Here is a 21,464-nt window from a genome sequence, read left to right as displayed (position 1 = left end):
GTGGTGGGACTGATACACCTGAAAGGTAATTTAGCGGCTCATTTGCCCAGTGCAAGCCTCTTCACCCTAATAATGGAAAAGCTGCCTCCAGGTCCTAGCAACTTAAAGAAAGGACACTTGCACTTAAGGCGTCACAGCTGAGAAATACAGCCCTCCAGCCATAGCACTGCTATGGAATCTGACTTGATATCCGGCAACTAAAATGCTGTTAAAATACACAGGCACTGCACAGGGCAGGTGCATTGCAGGAATTTCAGCTAATAAATTGATTGACAATCTTTGATGTATTGGGCTGGGAAGCAGAGACTCTCTATAGCCTCTTAACAGAAGTAACGTATCTAAGAGATCAGCAATCTGTATCTTCTATTTATACCTGACCTGGTGCCACTGACTGAAGTAGTTTGGTGCCAAAGGGGTATTCCCCTTTCTATCAGTACCTCTGCTGGAAGAATAGGAATGGTCTGTGGGCTGAATCGTTTGATGTGCTGCTTGCTACAGTGTGGTACATTAAAATTCTGAGCTGAGAGAATCAGCCAAGTAAGGACACAGAGCACACAGGAGAACCTCAGTTACACTAAGAACATTTCAGAGGGTGCTGAAAAGAACATGTGATGCTTCACAAACTTTCAAAGAAAGGTCCCTGGGCCAATTTCCAATCAATTCCTCCTCTGCAAACTACCAGCCTCTACTAAGTGGGACCTCAACCCCATAGGGTTTTCCATCAACTCCCGTCCCCTACCACACAGGCTGCAGAATCTAAACGAGTGAAAAAACAATTCCTCCACTTCAGGGTGGTAATTATTAAGAGTACTGCTAAAAAGGTCCTTCCAAGATGACCACTGTCTCCTTCCCCCTCTGTAGAGTGCTCATTGAGCCAAGGGAGTTGTTTGTCTTTGCTCTCCTTGTGTCATTCTCACTCAAAGAGCACATGAGTCAGAGGCTGTGCACCACAGATGCCACTGATAAAAGCATACTGCATTTGGGAATATTAGCAACCCCACAGAACAAAGAGGCAGCTCAAAAACCAAACCAAACCTCCATCGACTCCCAATCAGCTTCTCCAGTAAGTGTCTGGTAAATGTCACTGGCTTTAATCTTCACATAAACATCAATTTCTAGTTGTTCCAGATTAACTCCTAAACTCCTGTGCATTAAAGCAGCACCAGCAAAAATTAAAGGTCATCAGCAATGCAAGCTGTGAAATACCTTTGACATTAAATTGTGTTCTTGTCAGCTCAGCCCATGTAGTTATTGTGAACAGAAAAAGTAAGATTTAAATTCTTCTCTTTTCCTTTTTTTTCTCCTAAGCAATATTAAATAGCCTACTCAACACTGCTCCACCGGATTTTTTCCAGGGGAAGGAAAAGTCACTTATTCGTAACAGAACAGCTAGTAAAAACAGAACAGCTAAGAAAAGTAGAACACTCACCAAAAAAAAAAGGCTTTCATCCAATTTTGAGGAGTCAGTAGGTTGAAAGCTTGACCTAGTAACAGAAAATTAGCCTTCTAATCTAACACTTACTGGGCTGACTTTGTCCTGTGTGTGGTGGAACAAGGGGTGTTATTTGTACCTTACAAAAGTCCAATATTGTTACTGTATAAGGTGCAATGGGGAGTCCAAGTTTCTAGCTAGAATAATGTAGCAGGTTGTGTCTATACAATTTGCACCAATTTAGCAAACATCTGTTTACAAAAATAGATTAAGTCTGTGCAAAGCCATTGCGTGCATATTCTTAAAAACAGTTTAAAAGTGGCTCTTAATTAAGTTGGAAGCAACCCTACCGCTTAATCCCACAAACACTTAAGCACACATGTAATTTTGCTCAATGGGGCTACTAGCATGATTAAAGTCAGCCACAAGCTGTGTTTACACATTCAGATTCTTAATGAAGCTGCCACCTCTCTAAGCTTCTGGACAATACAGTGCAGGCAGTTTTTAATGTGGTTTATAGATCTGTCTCTTTTTGACCAGAGATGTTCCAGAGCTGTGAGTGTTTGAGTCCCTCTAGTAAATCAGACAGACAGTGTGACCCACTTTGAATGAGAAGTACAACGTGTCTATTTTGGTACAGAAGAGAGACAGCTGCAGAGCAGACTGTGTTCTGACCAAGGACAGAACGGAAGTCTTCCTTTGCAGGCACACAACGCTGTGAGTAGGGCTGTAGTATAGCCAGGCAGTTCACAATGAGCAACTGCTAACCCAACAAGCTTTGCTTCTACAGCAAAGCCATATTTTGTATAGCATTAACACTACTCATGAAATAGTCAAAAAAAAATCTTATACACAGATTAGTGAAGAAGGATCACATATAGCATCACTGCAGGAAGTTACTTCACTAAGTCTGCGAATACTAGTTTATTTAGCCCTGGCAGTTTTAAAACATTTATTCTGATTGGGGGTTGCAATGAGTATACCTGAAAGAAGAGTTCTATGAGGGAAGGGGCAAAAACTTAACAACAAAAAGGTAGCAAGGAGCATGGAAGACATGCAAAAGCATGCTGTGCGCTTACTAGGCCGCATGCAGCCCACGGGTTGAGAACCACTGCTCTGGACAGAGATAAAACCCAGTTCGCGCTTGCAGCGTATAAAGGACTGGACTATGCTTTGTATCCGAAGAAGTGAGCTGTAGCTCACGAAAGCTTATGCTCAAATAAATTTGTTAGTCTCTAAGGTGCCACAAGTACTCCTTTTCTTTTTGCGAATACAGACTAACCCGGCTGCTACTCTGAAAACAGTCTCCCTAGGACCTTTGTAGCTCCCACAGCAGAGAGGAATGCAAAGAAGTCCACAGCCGATTTGCAGTTTTGTGACAGACCAACCAAGGTCAGGACAATTTTCATCCATGCAATTAACTGGAGAGATGGGCTGTAAATCCAGAAACTTAACTGCTTGTTTGAAAGTGTGCACAGCTGAGACTTTAACTTAGTGTAAATGGATAAACTTAAAAAACCCAGCAGCAGACTAATTATAAACTTTATCACTTGGATTGTGGGAACAACTAGAGACCCCATCAGGATTGGGACCCCAGTGTGCTAAGTCTAACAAAGAGCAACAGATGATCCCAGCCTCGATGAGCTTACATTAATGCATATTTCTCTTTGCAGCCTCTAGCAGGAGAATAAATCTCTCTCTCTGTTACAAAATAACTCCATGATTTTGGTAAATTGAGCTCCTCTGTGAATTTATGGCCCTGCTAACAATGTGGGGAACTCGTTACCAGAAACAAACAAATGAGGTGTTGGGTGTCATTAGCCACTCTTGCCTACCCCAACAAGGGGCTGTGCTAAGCAACTTTCCAGCTGACTCCTGCCTTATGTGGAAGGTGCTAGTTTGGCTCCAAGCCTGAGAAACACAAAGGTGTGTTCAGATTAGGTCAGCAGTCTGCTCCCAAAATATACCCTATGGACTTGTCTTGTTGCATAGACAGTGACTGGATTTATGAAGGCAAGCCCATCTATATGAACAAGAAAAAAAAAATGCTTTATCTAGTCCCTTACTGCTGCTCAGCCTTAATGATCCACTAGCTCCTCATATTAAAAACCTAGAAGCAAAACTTTGCAGCCTTGAATCTGTTTGGCTGATTTAAGTGAAAGCACATAGCACAGTATTGGGAAAGCCAAAAGGTGATCATGCACCACTTCTGCCTACCCAAAATGATCGGAATTCTTCTCTTCCCCCCACCCCCTTGCCACCCCACTCATACAAGTACCAGAAAAGAACCTTGTACTTTCTGGTACACCAGTGCCAAAACATGCAATCAAATGCAAATGATTTTCTCCCCTTCCTCAATAGGCCTGACCTGTAAATTTTAGGTAAGTTAGTTTGTAGTTGACCATTCAGCAGTACACTGTAGTTCTATTTCTTGCATGCCAATCTGCAGACAGTAGGGCAACGTTTGGAGAGCATATAACAAACATCACGCTCTATCTGGGTTCCTGGAAAGCTGCCTTCAGAGTCCTTCAGGAAGCGAGGACACACATCAGCTGCGCCTTTTTGCAGTACTAGAAGAAAAGCTGCACTTAAGTTCGGAACTTGCCACCAGAACTAGTGTAACTAACTTACATTCAGGCTGATTAAAAGGCAAAAACAGCACCTGCCCTTGTTGAAATAAGAATTTTGTTTATTCTCCCTCACACCCACTGGGTTGTGAGCAGATGTGAACACACTGGCACAGGACAGACTATGGTTATCCAGATGTCACATGCTTAGCACTTCATTTGTCAGCAGCAAAAGCAACAGGCCACAGCAGAAAGCCATTTCTCATGCCCTTCTTGGAAGCCCATCCATTTGCTTTATTTGTTGGTGCTAAGCTGAGAACAGCAGCCAATGTATACAGGCCTGGCTCTGAACTGTTCAGCAGTGGCTGTGATGCCGAATATTTTTGCTCCACTTGGGACTGCACATGTACTATATTTGTTTGCCATTAATACTTTTGTACCTGCAGTTCCCAGAGTTACCACTGATGGGAATAGACTTGAACATCTTTTTGAAAACCCGAAGGATTTTCCACCCCCAAAGACCCAAGAGCAATGCTGAATGCAAAAAAAAAAAAAAAACCCAAAAAAAACCACACCCCAGTCTAGAAAATAACCACATAATGTCGCTGGAAGGACACTAGACACGGTGAAGGCACCCAAGGTTATGGAGAGGAACCAAAAGGAAAGAGCGACAGGAGACAAACTATTGCAAGGCTCTGGGTCTGGACAGGGATAATCTTTCCAACAAACAGAGCTTTGTGGCTTATTTATTTACAAGCCACAGGCTAAAAAAAAATTCAATGGGCTTCTTTTGCATTAAGACAGTCTGAAAATCACAGAGATGCTCAGTGCTACAAGTTTTGCTCAGGTGTGTACTCTTCAGAGAATGGGGACCAGCAGCAGCAGAATCTTATAAGCATGAACTTAGCATTTTAGTGCTGTCAACATGTTAATTTAGCTACTGAAATAGCTGGAGGAAAAAAAGTTTAAAAAGGGGGGGGATGACTACTGTGCTTGATTAGCTCTATCCCTGGGTATCCTCTGCCCATTCAACTGCCAACTGAAGTATTAAGACAAAGCATGCTCAGAGCAATACCACTCCAACAGAAGTGAAGCCCTGAAAAGAACCTTTACAATGTAATTCCAAACTAAGAACAAGGTAACAAAGGAAGAGAGGGATGAGGGTTAAAACAAAGATAACAACATTAGCTGAACTGTATCATGCACAAACCTTATTAGTTCTATTACTTGTTAAATTTCTTACCTCCTTGTTAAAGGAAAGAACTAGACAGCACAAAGGGGACATCAGTGGAAAGCAAAGCTCAAGTAGTGCATTTCTGGAGAACAGATGTCATACTTTATGAGTACTGAGAAGAGGCTGCTGGCATTACCTAGTGGGAAAGACCGAACAGTAAGCTTATTTCTTTTAAACACAGTGGACCAAAGCATGGTGAAGGGATACTCTAATACCTGAAAGGAAACTAACTATTAGCATTGGATCCAATTTTAAAGCCAGAAGCAACTGGCCGAAGTTCAAACGGTAAAATTTGCTTTGATTAGGAAAAACTGACAGCAAAGATAATTACACAGTGGAACAAGACAGTTGTGGCATATTCTCAGCTATCATAAGGACAGGCAGCATTTCGTCTTCAATTCCCAAGCTTGCCAGAGAATTCCACTCCACTGCCTGAGAAGCCTATCTGTGTGTGCTCCTCCAGCCCAGCTCTGTACACCCGCACCTTGAAAAGAGAGGGCATAAGCCAGAATTAGGGAGTGACAGCACAGTGAGCATCGGTATTATGACTGAGTGTATTAACGGTGTCACTTAACTACCAAAAAGAGGGAGGAGAAAGGGTTAGACAATTCTATTTTTCTGTACGTCCCAAATGGCTAATCACAAATTCATAGCCATAGAGGTTCTGCTCTGTGGGGCTGGTCTTACCAGGAGGGCCCGATTGGCACATTCAGGGTAACAATAGCTAGCCTGACAGATGTAAGGAGCCTATGTGCCTCTAAATGTCTAGATAAGAAGTTTATCTTCTGTTTCAGAAGGTTTGTGTGTACTGAGCAATATTCGTTCTGTACTGTACATCTCCCATTCTCTAAGAATGCTTGCCATGTGATCACGCTGGCGAGTCCTGCACAACTGCACTTCCTAGACCACTGGAATTTTAGACTGCTCAACACCTGTTCATATATGTACATCGCATCAGGGTTTGCCAGTTAACCATACTTCCTCAAGATGGTTGTATCTATGATTGAAATTGGCAACCCCTCCCCCCACACACACACACACTCTCTTCCCTCCACCCCAACAGGCCAAATTAACAGCACAGAGATTAACAAAAAGAATCCATATTTTCTCTGAATTATGCATCCTCTTCCCCTGAAAGGATGTTCCATAAAGGCAACTAAAACAGAAGCCAGGCAAGAACTGTGAGGAGACACTTGCTCCCCCTCAAACAAAACATTGAATGTATTTTCAGTCCATAGAGTGTTACGGTAGGTGGTGTAAAAGAAATTAATTTCACCACCGGTGGTGACATTAGGCTCCACCCCTGGAATTCATTCTTAGAGTCCAGGAGACTCATGGTTTACACTCAGATGTTTTGGCACACGTCAAATCTTGTGTGTCTCATTCACAAAATAAGCCACGCTGGCCAAATGTTTACATTGCAGCAAAAGTTTGTTGCTTCACATTAAAGGAAGAGTGCTAGCTCAAGACTCACTGTAGAAAGTGTTGCTCCTTCAGAAGTTCTGCGCATAAAATCTCTTGCATCACAACTTTGCTAGCTGCCTGATCTCTAGAATTGTATGCTAAACTTCTTTGTTGAAGTCTCCCATTGTTACAACCCCCCCACTGGCAGAAGGCATGTCAGGAGTGACAGCATAGCCAAGGCACAGGTGTTCATAACCAGCACATCATTTAACCCCGCTCAGAAGAGTTCTGGCGAGTATGGTGGTTAAATGCTGGTGGCTGCTTAAGGCCTCCCTAGTCATTGCTACTGGAACTGCAGCAGTGGGGGCACAATGATGGGCAATTTCCCTCAAAAGTGGTGTAGACAAGGCCATGGAGAAGGTCTTTTACTCTATGTCTACACTGCATACCGCTGACAACAGGGTGTAGGATACCTGTAGCTGCATGCCATAGCGAAAACCTGGTTGTTCCACACTGCAGTATGTAACCTTTCCCGCTGCCAGTCTTTCCCCACTGCTGGAATCTTCCTCTGTGGCAGGGAAAGACCCCTGCAGCACGATGCTACACTGCAGGGGGGAGGCACTGCTTGGCAGAGTGTGGTCCATACGGAGGTACATCCCCACAAGGTTTAGGAATGTCCTTACTCTAGTCACCAAAGCAGCACCTCAGTGTCTACACTGCTATATACACACACCTTTTCTGGGGAGGGGTGGAGGGGAAGAGGGGCGGTTTAGTGTACGTACTCTACACACTGCCAAAAGAAGAGTACGTCTACACTGCACACTGGTAACCATTTTAAAGATACCCCACTACTGAAGTGCTACACGAAGCCAAAATCTGCAAAGACGATTGTTTACAACATAGATTGGAAGTGGCCCTTTTAGCCAAGGGTTATGCTAGTTTTAGTCTGGGGGTAAACCCTTTCCCATTAATGCATTTTCCAGATGCAAAGTTCATGATGGTAAGGGGCTGGGAAACGGCTACAGTGAAAAGAGAACTGTCAAATTTAGCACCTTCCTGTGGGAAAGAAGGGCCATTTTCCAAAGCTAGTGAAAACAGAAAGGTGTAAACTCATTTGAAGAGGTGAGTAGATGGCCTGCACATATTAAAAGGATAGACTGATGGACGGCGTCACTTCTGGGAGGTTCTAGAAGGCAATGATCCCACCAGAAAAATGCCAGCTTTGAAAACATTCCCACGTACAAATAAATGCACTGCATGGATTTCCCATACAGAGTCCAACAGTGTAATACAAACACCCTTATCACTGGAATTCGGTACCCTTCCAGCATCTGGTTTTGTGTCTGCCGATTTCCCCATAACACAGATTTTTGATTAATGTTCAGTTGTGCTAAGTGCTTCACAGAACACACATACAGAAGATGGGTCTCTGCCTGAAAGGTCTTACAATAGAAAAGCAGGTCTACAACTGTTCCAGCATGTAGAGTACAGACACCGTACACCCACCTAGCAAGGGGAAACAGCTGTTTAGATGCTAAGGCCCTGCTTACGCGAGTAGAGATACAGCAGAACCTACTGTATATACTCTACACAGCTCTCTACGTGCCTAAGAAGCACCTCCCATGTCTACACTGCTATTTTTAGGAGCATAGCTCCAGCAGCAGGACCCCTTTCCTCACTACAGGGAAAGACTCCAGGAGCAGGGAACTGGCAGAGCATTTCTCTGCAGCCTCCCCATCGCTGCCAGAGCCTTGCACTGCAGTGGGGACACAGCCCGCCTTTCACTGCGGTGCACAGTTACACATACACTACATACCAGTATAAGAGCAGACAAGTACCTCCCTACATTTATTTTAAACCTGCTGCCTGTTAATTTCATTGGGTGACCCCTGGTTCTTGTGCTATGTGAAGAGGTAAACAACATGTCCTTATTCACTCTCTCCACCCCAATCAATTTTTATAGATGTCTATAAAATCATCTCCCCCCTTTAGTCGTCTCTCTTCTAAGCTGAACAGTCCCAGTCTTTTGAATCTCTCCTCATACGGAAGCTGTTCCATTCTCCTCATCATTTCTGTTGCCCTTCGCTGTACTTTTTCCGATTCTAATATGCCCTTTTTTGAGATTGGATGACCAGAACTGCAAGCAGTATTCAAGGTGTGCGTGTACTATGGATTTACATAGTGGTGCTATGATATTTTCTGTCGTTATCTATCCCTTTCCTAACGGCTCCTAACATGACTAGCTTTTTTGACTGCTGCTGTAAATTGAGCAGATGTTTTCAGAGAACTATTCACAGTAACACCAGATCTTGTGTGTGTGTGTGTGTGTGTGTGTGTAGTTGGGATTATGTTTTCGAATGTGCATTTCTTTGCACTTAACCACATTGAATTTCATCTGCCATTTTGTTGCCCAGTCACCCAGTTTTGTGAGATCCCTTTGTGTAGTGGCCTAAGGGATGAGCCCAATCTCCCATAGCTCCAGATCCCAAGAGGGGTTAGAAACACTGAATTCAAAGCAGAACTAAACTTCCCAAAGCTCACATCAACCTCATCCCAGAATCATTAAACAAAGTAAATTACGTTTTGGAGCCTTTGGTTCTTGCATCTGGTTTGTACTCAACACGATTTAACAGTAAAAGAAAAAAATGTATTTCTTTGGAGCTCAAGGGATAGTTGCTTGGATGCTAGGTTGTCCTACAATCAGAAGAACTGTTTGAGACATTTTTCTCAACTAGTGAAAGACAAAGTAGTACAGAAGCATACCTTAGTTTGCTTTTACAGTCCTTTGCTTCTGCAATGTAAGTGACCCTAGGCTTCTTTATATTGAGGATGGCAAAAGGGGTGTTAAAAGACGCTGCCTCAAAGGTTCTCAGGAATCATGTCCTTTGTTTTAGGGCTGTCTGAAAAGCTACTTCTGTTGCTGCTCTGAATGGCTACATGGTGGGTGACATGCACCCTTTGATATAACATTTTTGTTTTGCAAAATCCTGGTGTTATTCTTGAGTTTGTAGACATGACAGTTACAGAATCTGCATCTTGCAGACATCTCAGCAATCTCCACACAAACCTTACTGCCAAGGGTGTGGATTTCACGTAAACCAAGTCTTTACTGCCACAGAGAAAGGAAAAAGGAGGGGGAATTACTGGCAGTACGGACCACTCATGCTGGCAGTGTTCTGCAGCCCCACCAACACTTTATAAGGAAATATCTTGGATGATCTGATTACTGCTCCTGTTGCTAAGTTTTCTGCGTTCTGTGTCAGAGGCTCTCTAATGAAGTGACTTTAGTCAGCATTTCTGAGGACAATTTGCAGAAATATTTATCCAAACCAGCACCTCTGAGGATCAGTTCGCAGCGCTACACCCACCATTCACTTTGATGGGAGTTGGGAGGTAGTGAGGGGGTTACACTTCTTGTCTCTGCTATGTGCCATTCATAAACGCAGAACCACTGCCCTAATTAACAGGAAAAGGAAAAGCAGGCAAAACCTGGGGATTTTTGCTTTTTGTAAAGGGGCACAAGAGTCTCCGATACAGGTCATCAACATGGCTGCAGCCAGACTCTGACCAACCTTTGTTTATTAATGGCCAGAAATCTGTTGGAATCTACCAAGTGCTGTGATCCAGTTAGATCACGGCAAAGCGGCCTTCAAGGAAAGTGAGGTGCTGCAGGAAGCAGCACTCATGTGGGAGGCACTACTTCCTCAGAATCAGGACCAGCATGGCACTCAAGGGATTAACAACACTGAGGAAATGCCATCTTTCTTCAATAGAGGGGTCCTGATTACTTGTGAGAATGGGTTGAGCTTGCAGAGACTTTATAGTCTGCTTGACAGCATTTCTCTGTCTGTAACTCGGTAACTTTTGAAGGTCAGTCAATCAATTCCAAAGTTTCAGGGAACATTCTAGGAATCAATGGCCAGAATCCTCTTGATTTTGGGGAAAAACTGAAAACACAGAAGGGGATGGGGGCAATCAGGAACACATGAAGTCGCAACAAACTCTTTAGCACAGCCACAGAGCCTCAAGCACCTCTGTAGCTGTCTATAGATCAAACACCTGGTTGATAGCCCCATGAACACCTTCCACAATAACAATACCTCATCTCATCCCTGCTCATCCTCCCAACAGAGTGTAACATGTTGGTACTCTGAACGAAGAGCAATGGGGGCATGCACATATACCATCATATTGGGCTGGAATATGGGACCCTGGTATGGGGATGAGGGAATAGGGCACAGAAGAGGGAGGGAAGGTGTGAACAGGGAGCAGAGCGCGCTCTGGCATGGAGGGAGAATGGGGAACACAACACCTGATGGGGGAAATTGTGCCCCCATTCCCCCCCATAAGCTAGTCCCCACAGAGCCTCTGCAATGGTGCTGGTATGGCAGAGAATGGGAGACCCTGGTGTGTCACTCTGGCTGGCATAATGGTCCTTAGTAGACTGTGGGGAGGAGAGGGAATGAGGGGCAAACAGAGCCCCTAGCTGGGGGAGACTGGGGAGTTGCAGGGAGTCCCTGAAAAAGAGGGGGTTGGGAGGGTGGCACCCCAGGGAGCTTTTGCGGTGGGAAATGGAGTGTGCAAGGAGCTCCTAGGTGCGTGCAAGAAGCTTGGCTAACAACAAGCGACCAAGTGTGTGACCCCCCTCGTTAAAAACATCTCCTCGTGCTTTTTAGAGGAGCAGAAGGTGTTAACACCAGTGAGCTGGTCAAGCTCCCGCTCAAGTAATTATGGCTCTCTGAAGCCTCATTGTACTGACCTCCTGCTGTGAACTGTTGTGCAGTGTTTTACCCAGTTTAGATCCAAAAAAAAGCGTACGCACCTTGGGCTCAAGGCGCCTGTGACAATTTAAAGTCACAGAGGAGAGTTGCTGTGCTGTATTAGACACCTGCTGCATTTATTAGTTAATTTTGTAGACCACTTGGTGTCCTTCAGAATGAGAAATGCTAGAAAATGCAATTAAAGAAAGTCAGAACCAAACGGCTTATCTCACCCAAAGAGAGAGGTAAAATACAAAGTTTGCTTCTACTGAATACATAAACTACTAAAAAACAAAAACAAATCAATCTTCAAACCCACTGAAAAAATAAAAACCAGCATGTTGGGAGGAACATCAAGGAAGACTGGCAGAACAGGATGTACTGTAATCTTTTGAATCAGGAGAGGAGTTGCATTTGTTCGGACTTATATGGCCTCAGAGCAACAAGTGTACCAGAGGACAACTTTTTTCTCCCAAGTTATCAGCAATGATAAACACTGGTCCTTGGTGGAAAACTGAGGAGCCCCAGAGATTTAAAAGCCTACTGTTCAAACAATTTCTGTGAAGTGTTAATCACAGAGCTGGTCTTGCACACACTTTTCTTGTGACCTTCCACAGCTACAAGGCATGTAATAATAATATAGTGAGTTCCTCTGGTTAGGACTGGCTGTGAAGCAAAGTTCTTCTCAGAGGAAAGAAGAGCTCATGCATGAGGTCTTGTATACACAATATGAGGAGGAAAAATTCAAGACATGGTTGATTTCTCCAGTCAAAGCTGCCATCGGTCATTAAAAAAAGTAACTTTCCCTTGAGACCTTTAACTGAAAGAGCTGGATGCCTAATAAACAAACTGCAACAGCACTTAATCAGATGGTATTTTGGGATTCAAAATTAATTCCACACACTGAACTATAGCAACAAGCAACTTAAAGTTGCCAAAAATCAACTTTTTTTTTTAGTAAGTAGGAAGGAGACTTAAAATGCCACAGGGAAAAAAGTTTGAATGTAACTAACAAAGGTGTCTGGTAGTTTAAGTGATTTGGAGACGGTTCCTAGGATTCAAAATTTAAACAGATCCTAAACAAATGATCCAGTGTAGAGGAAAGGAAGAATACTATTCTAAGGGTTGTGGAATGCAAGTGCGTAGAGACAGGAGCGGTGGGGGGTGGGGGGTGGAGGGAAGGCTGTATAATGCACCCTGAACACAGATCTGAGACAGACTGAAAATATGCAAAGTTAACACTGCTGAAGCATTTTTACATGCATCTATATTTAGAGAAATCAAACACCTAGAGAATGTAAGCAAGCGGCCCTGTCAAACTCGAGTATTCTATGCACTACCGTTTACAACTTAAACAAAAATAAGAGTATGACATTTGATAGGGCGCTTTCACACCAGGTATTACTAGGACAAATATAAAAACAGTGCAATGGCTAGATTATTCAGTTAAATCCACCAGCAAAACCTCACCGAAGATTTGCATTTTAAAACAGACCAAAAATTTACAGCCAGACAAAGTCTTCTTGTCTTGACTACAAGTTCAGACAGGACTGTAAACTAGGTGAAAGAGAGCAACTCAGCCATGTTTCCTAACCCTCTTTGCAACGATGGGCTTAGTTTACGCCTGAAGTCTGCATTTTGCACAATACAAACATGGACCAGGTTTTATGCCACAAGAATTAAGGAATTTATTGGCATTTGGACAAAAAAAAAATCAAATCTGTTTTAATATAGGCCAACTCAACAGCGTACTAGCTGCATGGTGGTGTTGGAAGCAATGCCAACAGACCGATCGTTTATTTTTTGGACAATTCAGATATGTATGTCCAACATCACACAACACATCATTTCAAGCAAGAAAGAAATGAGTTGCTATTAATGTTCCACAGGAAAAGTGGAAATCAAATGTATTCCAGAGTGATCTAGGACTCTCCTAGTATTACTGAGTAAGTTATCTTGAAGTCCATTAGATAACACTGACCCAATTCTGTAAGCTCTGCACATTATGTTGTAGGATAGTGAAGTATCAGCCTGGTAATTAGGCTGCCTCTGGAATATAAATGCATCCACATTTGCAAGGAGTTTAGATGTTCCAAAGGAAAGACGTGTTTGGATTATTCTGGCTGTTAGCCTACCGGGGTGTCTCTGTGTTGGCAAACTGCTCACGTGTTAGTAGGAACACTCTTCTCTCCATCGGCAGCAGCCCCTCCAAAAAAAGCGCGCAAGCCATTTCTCCTTGTGAAAAAAACCAAACTGTATTTGCGGTGGGAGGATGATCGTTTAGGCAAAAGGAAAACAAAGATTACTTGACTGTTACCCATTGCACAGAGAAAAACCACATCAAGATTTCAGCTGCTAAAGGTTAGACCAGCATGCAGGTGGAGTGTGTAGGAGGGCTGGAGGGCAAAAACAAGAGGCAGTAAAGACTGACTCAGCAGACAGCTCATCCCCTCACATTATCTTTGATCTCAAAGAGGAGACATTAAACACACTTGCAAATTAAAATATGAGCTGAAGATGGTTTATATAACAGGTCTAGAATAGGACAAATATTTTACTGTGTGCAGAGTTTACAGAGTACTTATGTCAGTCGTATCTGCAGATGTCAGTCATGTTAGGAAGCCAGCACCACAGAGTGATTAGAAATTGTGTTCCGAGTCATGGGTGTAACAGGGGCACTTTATTTAATAAGCAATATCACACACATTATTTGTTTCAGGGTTTTAGTGCTACAGACTACTGAAAGACATCCTTCCCACACGGTATTTTGGGAGGCTAAATAAGATAGTGGTATACCCGAGATTAGGGTTGCCAGGCATCCAGATTGCCCAGCAGCTCTGGTCAGCACCATTGACCGGGCTGTTAAAAGTCCGGTCAGTGGCACAGCAGGGCTAAGGCAGGCTCCCTGCCTGCCCTGGCTCCACGCAGCTCCCAGAAGCGACCGGCATATACCTGTGACCCCTAGGTGCAGAGGCGGCCAAGAGAGCTCCACATACCTATAGTGAATCTAATATGTTTACAAGACTCTTCCCAATCTTTTCTTGGGAAGAGACTTGATCATCACATGGCAGCAACCGTTTCACCTTGTTGGTGAGCTGCCAAATACTGACCAGTTAAGCAATGTTTTATTAAATCTCCACTTATCTCTCATTCCAGCTCACTGTGTCAAGTTAATGCTGTAAGGTCTTCAGCAAGAGTTGGGAGTAATTTCTATGGGAACGATCAGGTTTCGGTTCTGACGCTTAAGCAGATGCTGCACCTCTATACCACACAAGTGTGGCATAAACTTTTAGATTCAATGATGCTGACTTTTAAGAGAGTGGCATAGAGAGATCCATCTAACAGTTAACTAAATCAGTGGTTTTCAAAAGGCGGGTCGCAACCCCGTAGCGGGTCACAGAACATGAGGCACTGGGTGGTGGCGGCTCTGGTCAGCACTGCTGCCCAGGCTGTTAAGAGTCCCGTCAGCGGTGCTGCCCAGCTAAGGCAGGCTAGTCCCTACCTTCTCGGACACTGCTTGCGCACCTCTGCCTAGGAGGCGGACCTGCTGCTGGCTGCTTCTGGGGCGCAGCGCAGTCCGCGGTGCCAAGGGAGGCAGAAAGCCTGCCTTAGCACCCCCACTACATCGCTGACTGGGAGCTGCCCGAGGTAAGCCTGCGCCCCAATCCTGAGCCCCCCCAAACCCAGAGCCCCTTCCTGCATCCCTAGCCCAGAGCCCTGACCCTCATTCCTGACCTCAGCCCTGCACCCCAACCCTCTGTCCCAGCCCTGATCCCCTCCTGCACCCCAAAGCCCTCATCCCCCGCTCTGTTAGGTCAGGAGCATCAACAAGTTTCTTCAACGGGGTCACGAGAAAAAAAAAGGTTGAAAATCACTGAACTAGACAACGCACATAACAGTCTTTGTACTGCAAGAAAAACTTCCTTAGATAAAAAAGGCAAACATCTGAAGGATTCAATTTATGAGGAAATATTAAGATTTAATCAAAGAGCAGACATAGGGAATGCGCTACAGGGGACAAGTGAGGCAGAAAGTTTAAAAATGAGTGCTGGAGAAGTGTGGTGAACGAATTAAGTGGCATGATAGATTTCCACGCACAAGAACAGAAATACTCAGAGTGGCTCAGCCCTAGGGGGCCAATTTTATTTCTCTAGAGCGGGATGGGCGAACTTTTTGGCCCAAGGGCCACATCCAGGAATAGAAATTGTGTGGTGGGCCATGAATACTCACATAATTGGGGTTGGGAGGAGGGAGGGGGTGAGGGCTCTGGTTGGGGGTGTGGATTCCAGGGTGGAGACAGAAATGAGAAGTTCAGGGTGCAGGAGGGGGCTCTGGTCTGGGGGGGGGTGAGGGCTCCTGGGTGTAGGAGGGGGCTCCGGGCTGGGACCAAGGGGTTCAGAGGACGAGAGGGGGATTAGGGCTGAGGCAGAGGGCTGGGGTGTGGGAAGGGGTGCAGGCTCTGGCTGGGGGTGCGGACTCTGGGGTGAGGCTAGGGATGAGAGGTTTGGGGTGCAGGAGGGTGCTCCAGGCTGGGATCGAGGGGTTTGGAGGACTGGAGGGGGATCTGGCTGAGGCGGGGGTTGGGGCGTGAGGGGAGGCTCAGGGGTGCAGGCTCCAGGCGGCATTTACTTCAAGCAGCTCCCAGAAGCAGCAGCATTGTCCTTCTCCGGCTCCTACACAAAAACATGGCCAGGCGGCTCTCCACGCTGCTCCATCCACAGACACTGCCCCTGCAGCTCCCATTGGCTGTGATTCCTGGCCAATGGGAGCTGCGGGGGTGGCATTTGGGGCTGGGGCAGCATGCAAAGTGGAGCCCCCTGGCCGTCCCTGTGCACAGGAGCCAGAAAAGGACCATGCCGCTGCTTCCGAGAGCCGTGTGGAGTGTCCCCTGACCCTGCTCCCTGGCTGGAGTGCGGGGGGGGGGGGGGGGAAAGAGGGCAAATACTGCTGCTTCTGGGAGCCATGTGGTGCAGCCCGCAACCCTGCTCCATCACTGGAGCAGCGCAAGCCCCAGTCCCCGCTCCCCAGTGGGAGCTCGAGGGCCTGATTAAAATGGCTGGCGAGCCGAATCCTGCCCGTGGGCCGTAGTTTGCCCACCCCTGCTCAAGAGCAAATAAGTGAATTAAGTGTTCGTGGTTACTCTAGACTAATCAACTGCAATAGGTTCCCCACACACACACAAAGAAACTCATTTCACAGAGGTCACAGAATAGTCAAATACTAACTGAAGATTTTCTACTCAGTACAGATTCAGTAGCCTAGATGTAAAAAGCTCTGCACACTGTTCCTGAGTCACTCCCAGTATTAGTATAGAAGAGCACAAACAATACTATGTCTATTCATTATCAAGTATGTGAATAACGCTTTAGTATTTAATAGCATCCCTATGTATACTTCAGCATCACTGCACAGCTAATCAGCATTACATAAAATCCATTAGCTATGAGGGTTTTCTTAAACTAATTGCCGTATTATATTGCTACCCATTTTTCAATCCCACCTCCTTCTCAGCAGACACTCAACACCAAGAGCAAAAATGCCCAGCATGCAGTGACTAAGACACCTTTAAAACATAACCAACCCACAAAGGCAGTGCAGCTGCGAGCTACTCTAGTTTCTGGGTCTGAATTTCACTGTATGAGAAGGCAGCTTCCTTATTTAGACAGTTTGAAAAATGTAAATTTAAAAAGGAAGACTATGGCTGAGAATCTGCATAATTGGTGTCTACTCCTTGCTTACCTAACAGGAGAGGAATTCTGTCTGTCAGTTAGTCTAGACTGTGGTGTTCAGTCCATGGGATTCTGGAATCTGTGGGCCAGAAACACCACAACAGCTGAGATACACCAGAACAAAGAACTGCCACCTGGTGGCTTCCTCATTTTATTGAAAATTTAAGTCTAAATATATTGCTTCATTCATATTCATATTCATTCTGGCATCCAAACAGTTATAAAGCAACTCCCACACATGCCAATTAGATTCAGTGCACAGTGGCAAAATCTGATGCAATTTGCACCTCAAGTCAAAAGCAAGTTAGGTTTATATTTTTTTAAAAGCTTGCATACTTTACTTAAGGTTAGATAAAATGCCGGTATCAATAGTTTTTGAATTCAAAAGAGCAGCATTTCTACCCCTGAAACCAGTAAAGTGGTTTAACAGCGACATCTGCAGATCAAATAGGTACACTGCATGCAGCTGCCTTTTCCTTCTTTCCTACCTAAATGAGTTGTGTGTAAAGACAGGAAATTTTCAAAGGCACGAGAGAAACCTGGGTGCCTGACTGCCATGTGTGTCTTTGAAATTCTCCCCCGTGGTACATTTTATGGTCCATCTCATGTAGCTCTATGGACTCTGAACACCTTAAAAACGATTTTATGGTGCTCTGCATGTTTCATGCATGAATTTCTCAAATGCTTCAGTTTCATTGGACGTACCTACAAGAAAAGTGGATGGTGCTCAGAGGATACCAGTGGGTTACCCCAACACTACATTGCTGATTAAAAGCAAACCAGTCTGCTTAAGGGATAGGACTGGGAAAGCTAGTCTCTATTCCCTGCTCTCCCACAGGTTCCCTGTCTAGGCTTACATAAGTCCCTTCACTTGTGCCTCAGTAAGAAGGGGGAACACTTGCCTCTTTCAGAGCTAATGCCAGGCTTAAGTAATATCTGAAAAGTCCTTTGTGACTCCTATATAGAAGGAGCTATCTAGTTAAATGCAAAGTATTAAAACATTGATCCAAGCAAGAGAGCACACCTTAGCCCATAACGAAAGGAACAGGACACTACTGGAGTTCCACTTGCACATTGCAGTCAGTTACCCTGCTGTAGAACTCTTAATAGCCACAAATTCCATATTAGGTGGCCCCCAGAGCAGTAGTATTTGACATTTACATAGAGCCCATCATCCCCAAAGGGATCTCAGCACTTTATTTGTACAGGCAACCACCAATGAAAGGTCATGACATCTAGATGTACAGTACTGCAGCTGTGGGTATGTGGGCCGGGGGGAGGAGAGATGATTTTGGCCTGGATACTTGACATGCTGAGTCCCAGGGAATCTTCAGCACCCACACAAAATAGACAGAGCCTCTTGGGTCTTGGTGGAGAGATCCACACAGGACAGGACTGCATGAAACTCAGCTGATCTACTTCAGGGGGATAGACAGCCCGAGTCTATCCTGTTGGGATTCAACTGACTCCAGGGAGTCTATATAGTGTGAGCCCAATGCTTAATCTCTGTTATCTCCTTTAAAGTGGCTGCAAATTCACTCACCTAGTTCTGCCAATCTCTCAATGTAATGAATTCTCATTGGTAGTTTAGCACCAGGAATAAATTGCAGCTGTAGACACTGTTCCAGTTTAAGAGTTAAAAACACAAGAAAGATTTTATTTTGAAGCGGGAAAACTCTCTGCAAGAAAAGCCATGTCAGAGTCTGAAGAGCTTGGAGTGAGACCGCAGAGGCTGTAAAATTGAGTAGAGTGATCCCAGACCACCACCATCATACCAAATTACAGGAGGATTTAACAATGTTACTGATACATAACTTGTTATTCCACCTTATATAAAAGGCATGGGATTTTAATTACAACAGTGCTTCATTATATTAATTGGAGTTTGCTTATTTCAGGATTAGTCAGCACAACAAGACAATACTTTAACGCTGAATGTGTACACAGAAGATTGGAATTGGTGGTTTAATAATTTTGACAGAATATATGGTGCTAATGCCATGCTCAGCAGGAGGAGAACAATGGAACAAATGGCAGTTTGCTTTGCTAGACACTTCCCAGAAAGAGAGACTTAAGTGCGATACCATCAATGTTCAGAGAAGCTCAGCACTTAAATCATTTATTGAGGTGCTGCCTCAGCTGCAGCCATTCTGCATAATTAAAAGTGATGGGGAAGGTCTGGTATTTCCAGTTCGTCTCATGTAGTCTAGTACAGAGTAATGAATCCTGCAACACTAAAGCTGAAAGTCACTGTGCTCAATAGCTGCTGTTCCGGTACTACTGGTTAATCAAATACCAGTCCAAAGAGGACTGGATTAGATTGATTTTTTTTTTTTTTTTTTTTTTAAAAGTGTCCCTGCTACCCAGTTACAGTAATTCCCCAAAAGCACTGGAGACGACTGAACTCTGTAAGCGTTACTTAGAGATCTTAGTAAAAAAGATCCAATATGCAGGGCACATTTTGAGAGCGGCAGCCGGCAATGCACATTTACAAGCACTGAGAGGGAAAAAAAGGCAGAAAGCAACCTAGGATGGATGCTGTGGTATCCTGGATGGATCAAAATGACTATACTCATCCACAAAAAGATTAGCAAAAGGACCATTAAAAAAAAAAAAAAAGAGACTACCAAGGCTGCAAACCTCCAGTATTGAAGAATTCCCCATCTCCCTTTGCTCCTGCATGGAAGCGTAGAGCTCTTTTACACCCCGTGAAGTAAGACTTCTGGCTAAGAGGGATGAACATCCTTTGGAGCCTATCCAGCTTGATCCCTAATCAATCAGCGTGATCACTGTTGCACAATTCCACATGAGCCAAGTAGACACAAGAGTCAAGAACTGCTCAGAACATGACCAAAAGGCTGGCAATGCTAGAGCGGACAGCACACCTGCATGTTGAAGCACCTTCAACTGCAAGCAGACAAAACCTTAGTGCCAATGTAATCTAGAATACAGCTAAATAGCCACTCAGAGGTTTGAAAGATTAGAGAGTCCCCCTGTTTGTCATCCAGGTAACAATAAACCTCTTCCAGCTTTCCTGCGGCACAGCAGGTGTCAATGTTTGTGAGCTCAAAGTTATGATTCACTTTGTAAAATGAATTGGAATTCACAGGCTTAACAGTCACTTAATGCATCATCCATTTAATGCATTATTAGATGTTACAAACTGGGGCAATATATTTTGCCCTATTTACACAGTGATTTTATTGTAGTCATACTTCAACTAAAGTGAATGTAGGGCCTTGTTTATTACAACAATGAAAACAGCTTGTTCACAACGAATATGAAGTTTGTATACCGAGGTACATGTTGATTCATTTGAATGTTTAAGTATTTCTGATCAGGGCTCCTGTTGAATATGCCAGAAAAACATTGGCAAGCGATATTTTTTAAAAAAAAATACATAATGTACGTGCATGCCCTAGAGGTCAAGCTGTGTTCTTGTGATGCTCAGTCTGACTTGGCAGCATCTGAAACATCAGATCAGTCATCTCCAATTTCAACTACTGGATGAGTGAGTTCAGTTAGAAATAGCAATCTGCTCACAAATTCTCTGCAGTCTGGTTAGCTGATCACATTCAATGGCTGATTAAGTTATTTGTGCACCAACATCAGGCTCGGTGAAGCACCGACACTGTCCCGCCCCTATTACAAGGGAATCCAAACAAATAATAGAAGAATTTGCACCCACATAATGCTGATAGGGGAATTCTACACAAAAGCGCTTTTACATTGAAGCCCCTTAGTATCTTTAGTCACGATGGCTAAAAACAGCTCTGGTGGCAAGTCTAACTTTCTCAAGCAGCAAGGACAAAAGACGTTCTAGGCCTGGAAGCAACTTGTATTTTAACAGAACATTAAAAGTCAGAGAGGAAGCATTAAAGGCACAATTAGTTTTTATATGTAGAAGCTCCCCTCCTGCATCACCTTCCGACTCTCCTCAGGAAGAGACTTCCTGCTTACCAGTAAGACATTGCTCAATCTTTTTCCGGTCAACCCTGCTTACTGCACTAAACACAAAGGTGATGTGTGTGTGTTCTGGATCAATTCCAAGAATCCAGCTGAGCTGAAATCTAAGTCAGCTTGTTTCCCCCACTTACTGTTTGAACACAAACAAAACTGTTTCGTGGAGTGAAAAACATGTCACTTATGCTTATCTCTCTACTGGGATCTGGGCCCATGAGTGCCTGGCTCCTTTCACCAATATTTTCCTCCGATTTATTTAAACCTTGGTCAATGCGACATACCTTCTGTACTCTGGCTGGAGGGAAGTGTTCTAATCAAATGTCATTTTGTGATGCAATAGTAATTGCTGCAAGTTCTTTATCACAGGCAAAACTG

General features: G+C 44.2%; 1 protein-coding gene across 19 annotated transcripts in view; it reads right to left on the bottom strand.

The window, feature by feature from the left end:
* GNG7 (G protein subunit gamma 7) overlaps positions 1–21,464 on the bottom strand; it is a 128,830-nt gene that overhangs the window by 70,170 nt on the left and 37,196 nt on the right. For 7 of the 19 annotated variants that reach the window (XM_077841856.1, XM_077841855.1, XM_077841857.1 and 4 more), the window contains one exon: positions 5,243–5,369. The exons of 10 other annotated variants lie outside the window; for them this stretch is intronic. The gene's annotated coding sequence lies outside the window, so the exon portion shown is untranslated. Of the gene's footprint in view, positions 1–3,800; positions 3,863–5,242; positions 5,370–11,459; positions 11,482–21,464 lie in introns of those variants that run through there. 2 more of the 19 variants (XM_077841862.1, XM_077841861.1) reach the window with 2 other exon arrangements.

The sequence above is a fragment of the Eretmochelys imbricata genome, chromosome 25, assembly GCF_965152235.1.
Source record: "Eretmochelys imbricata isolate rEreImb1 chromosome 25, rEreImb1.hap1, whole genome shotgun sequence".
NCBI classification, from domain to species: Eukaryota; Metazoa; Chordata; order Testudines; family Cheloniidae; genus Eretmochelys; species Eretmochelys imbricata.
This window is presented reverse-complemented; position numbering and strand designations above follow the sequence as displayed.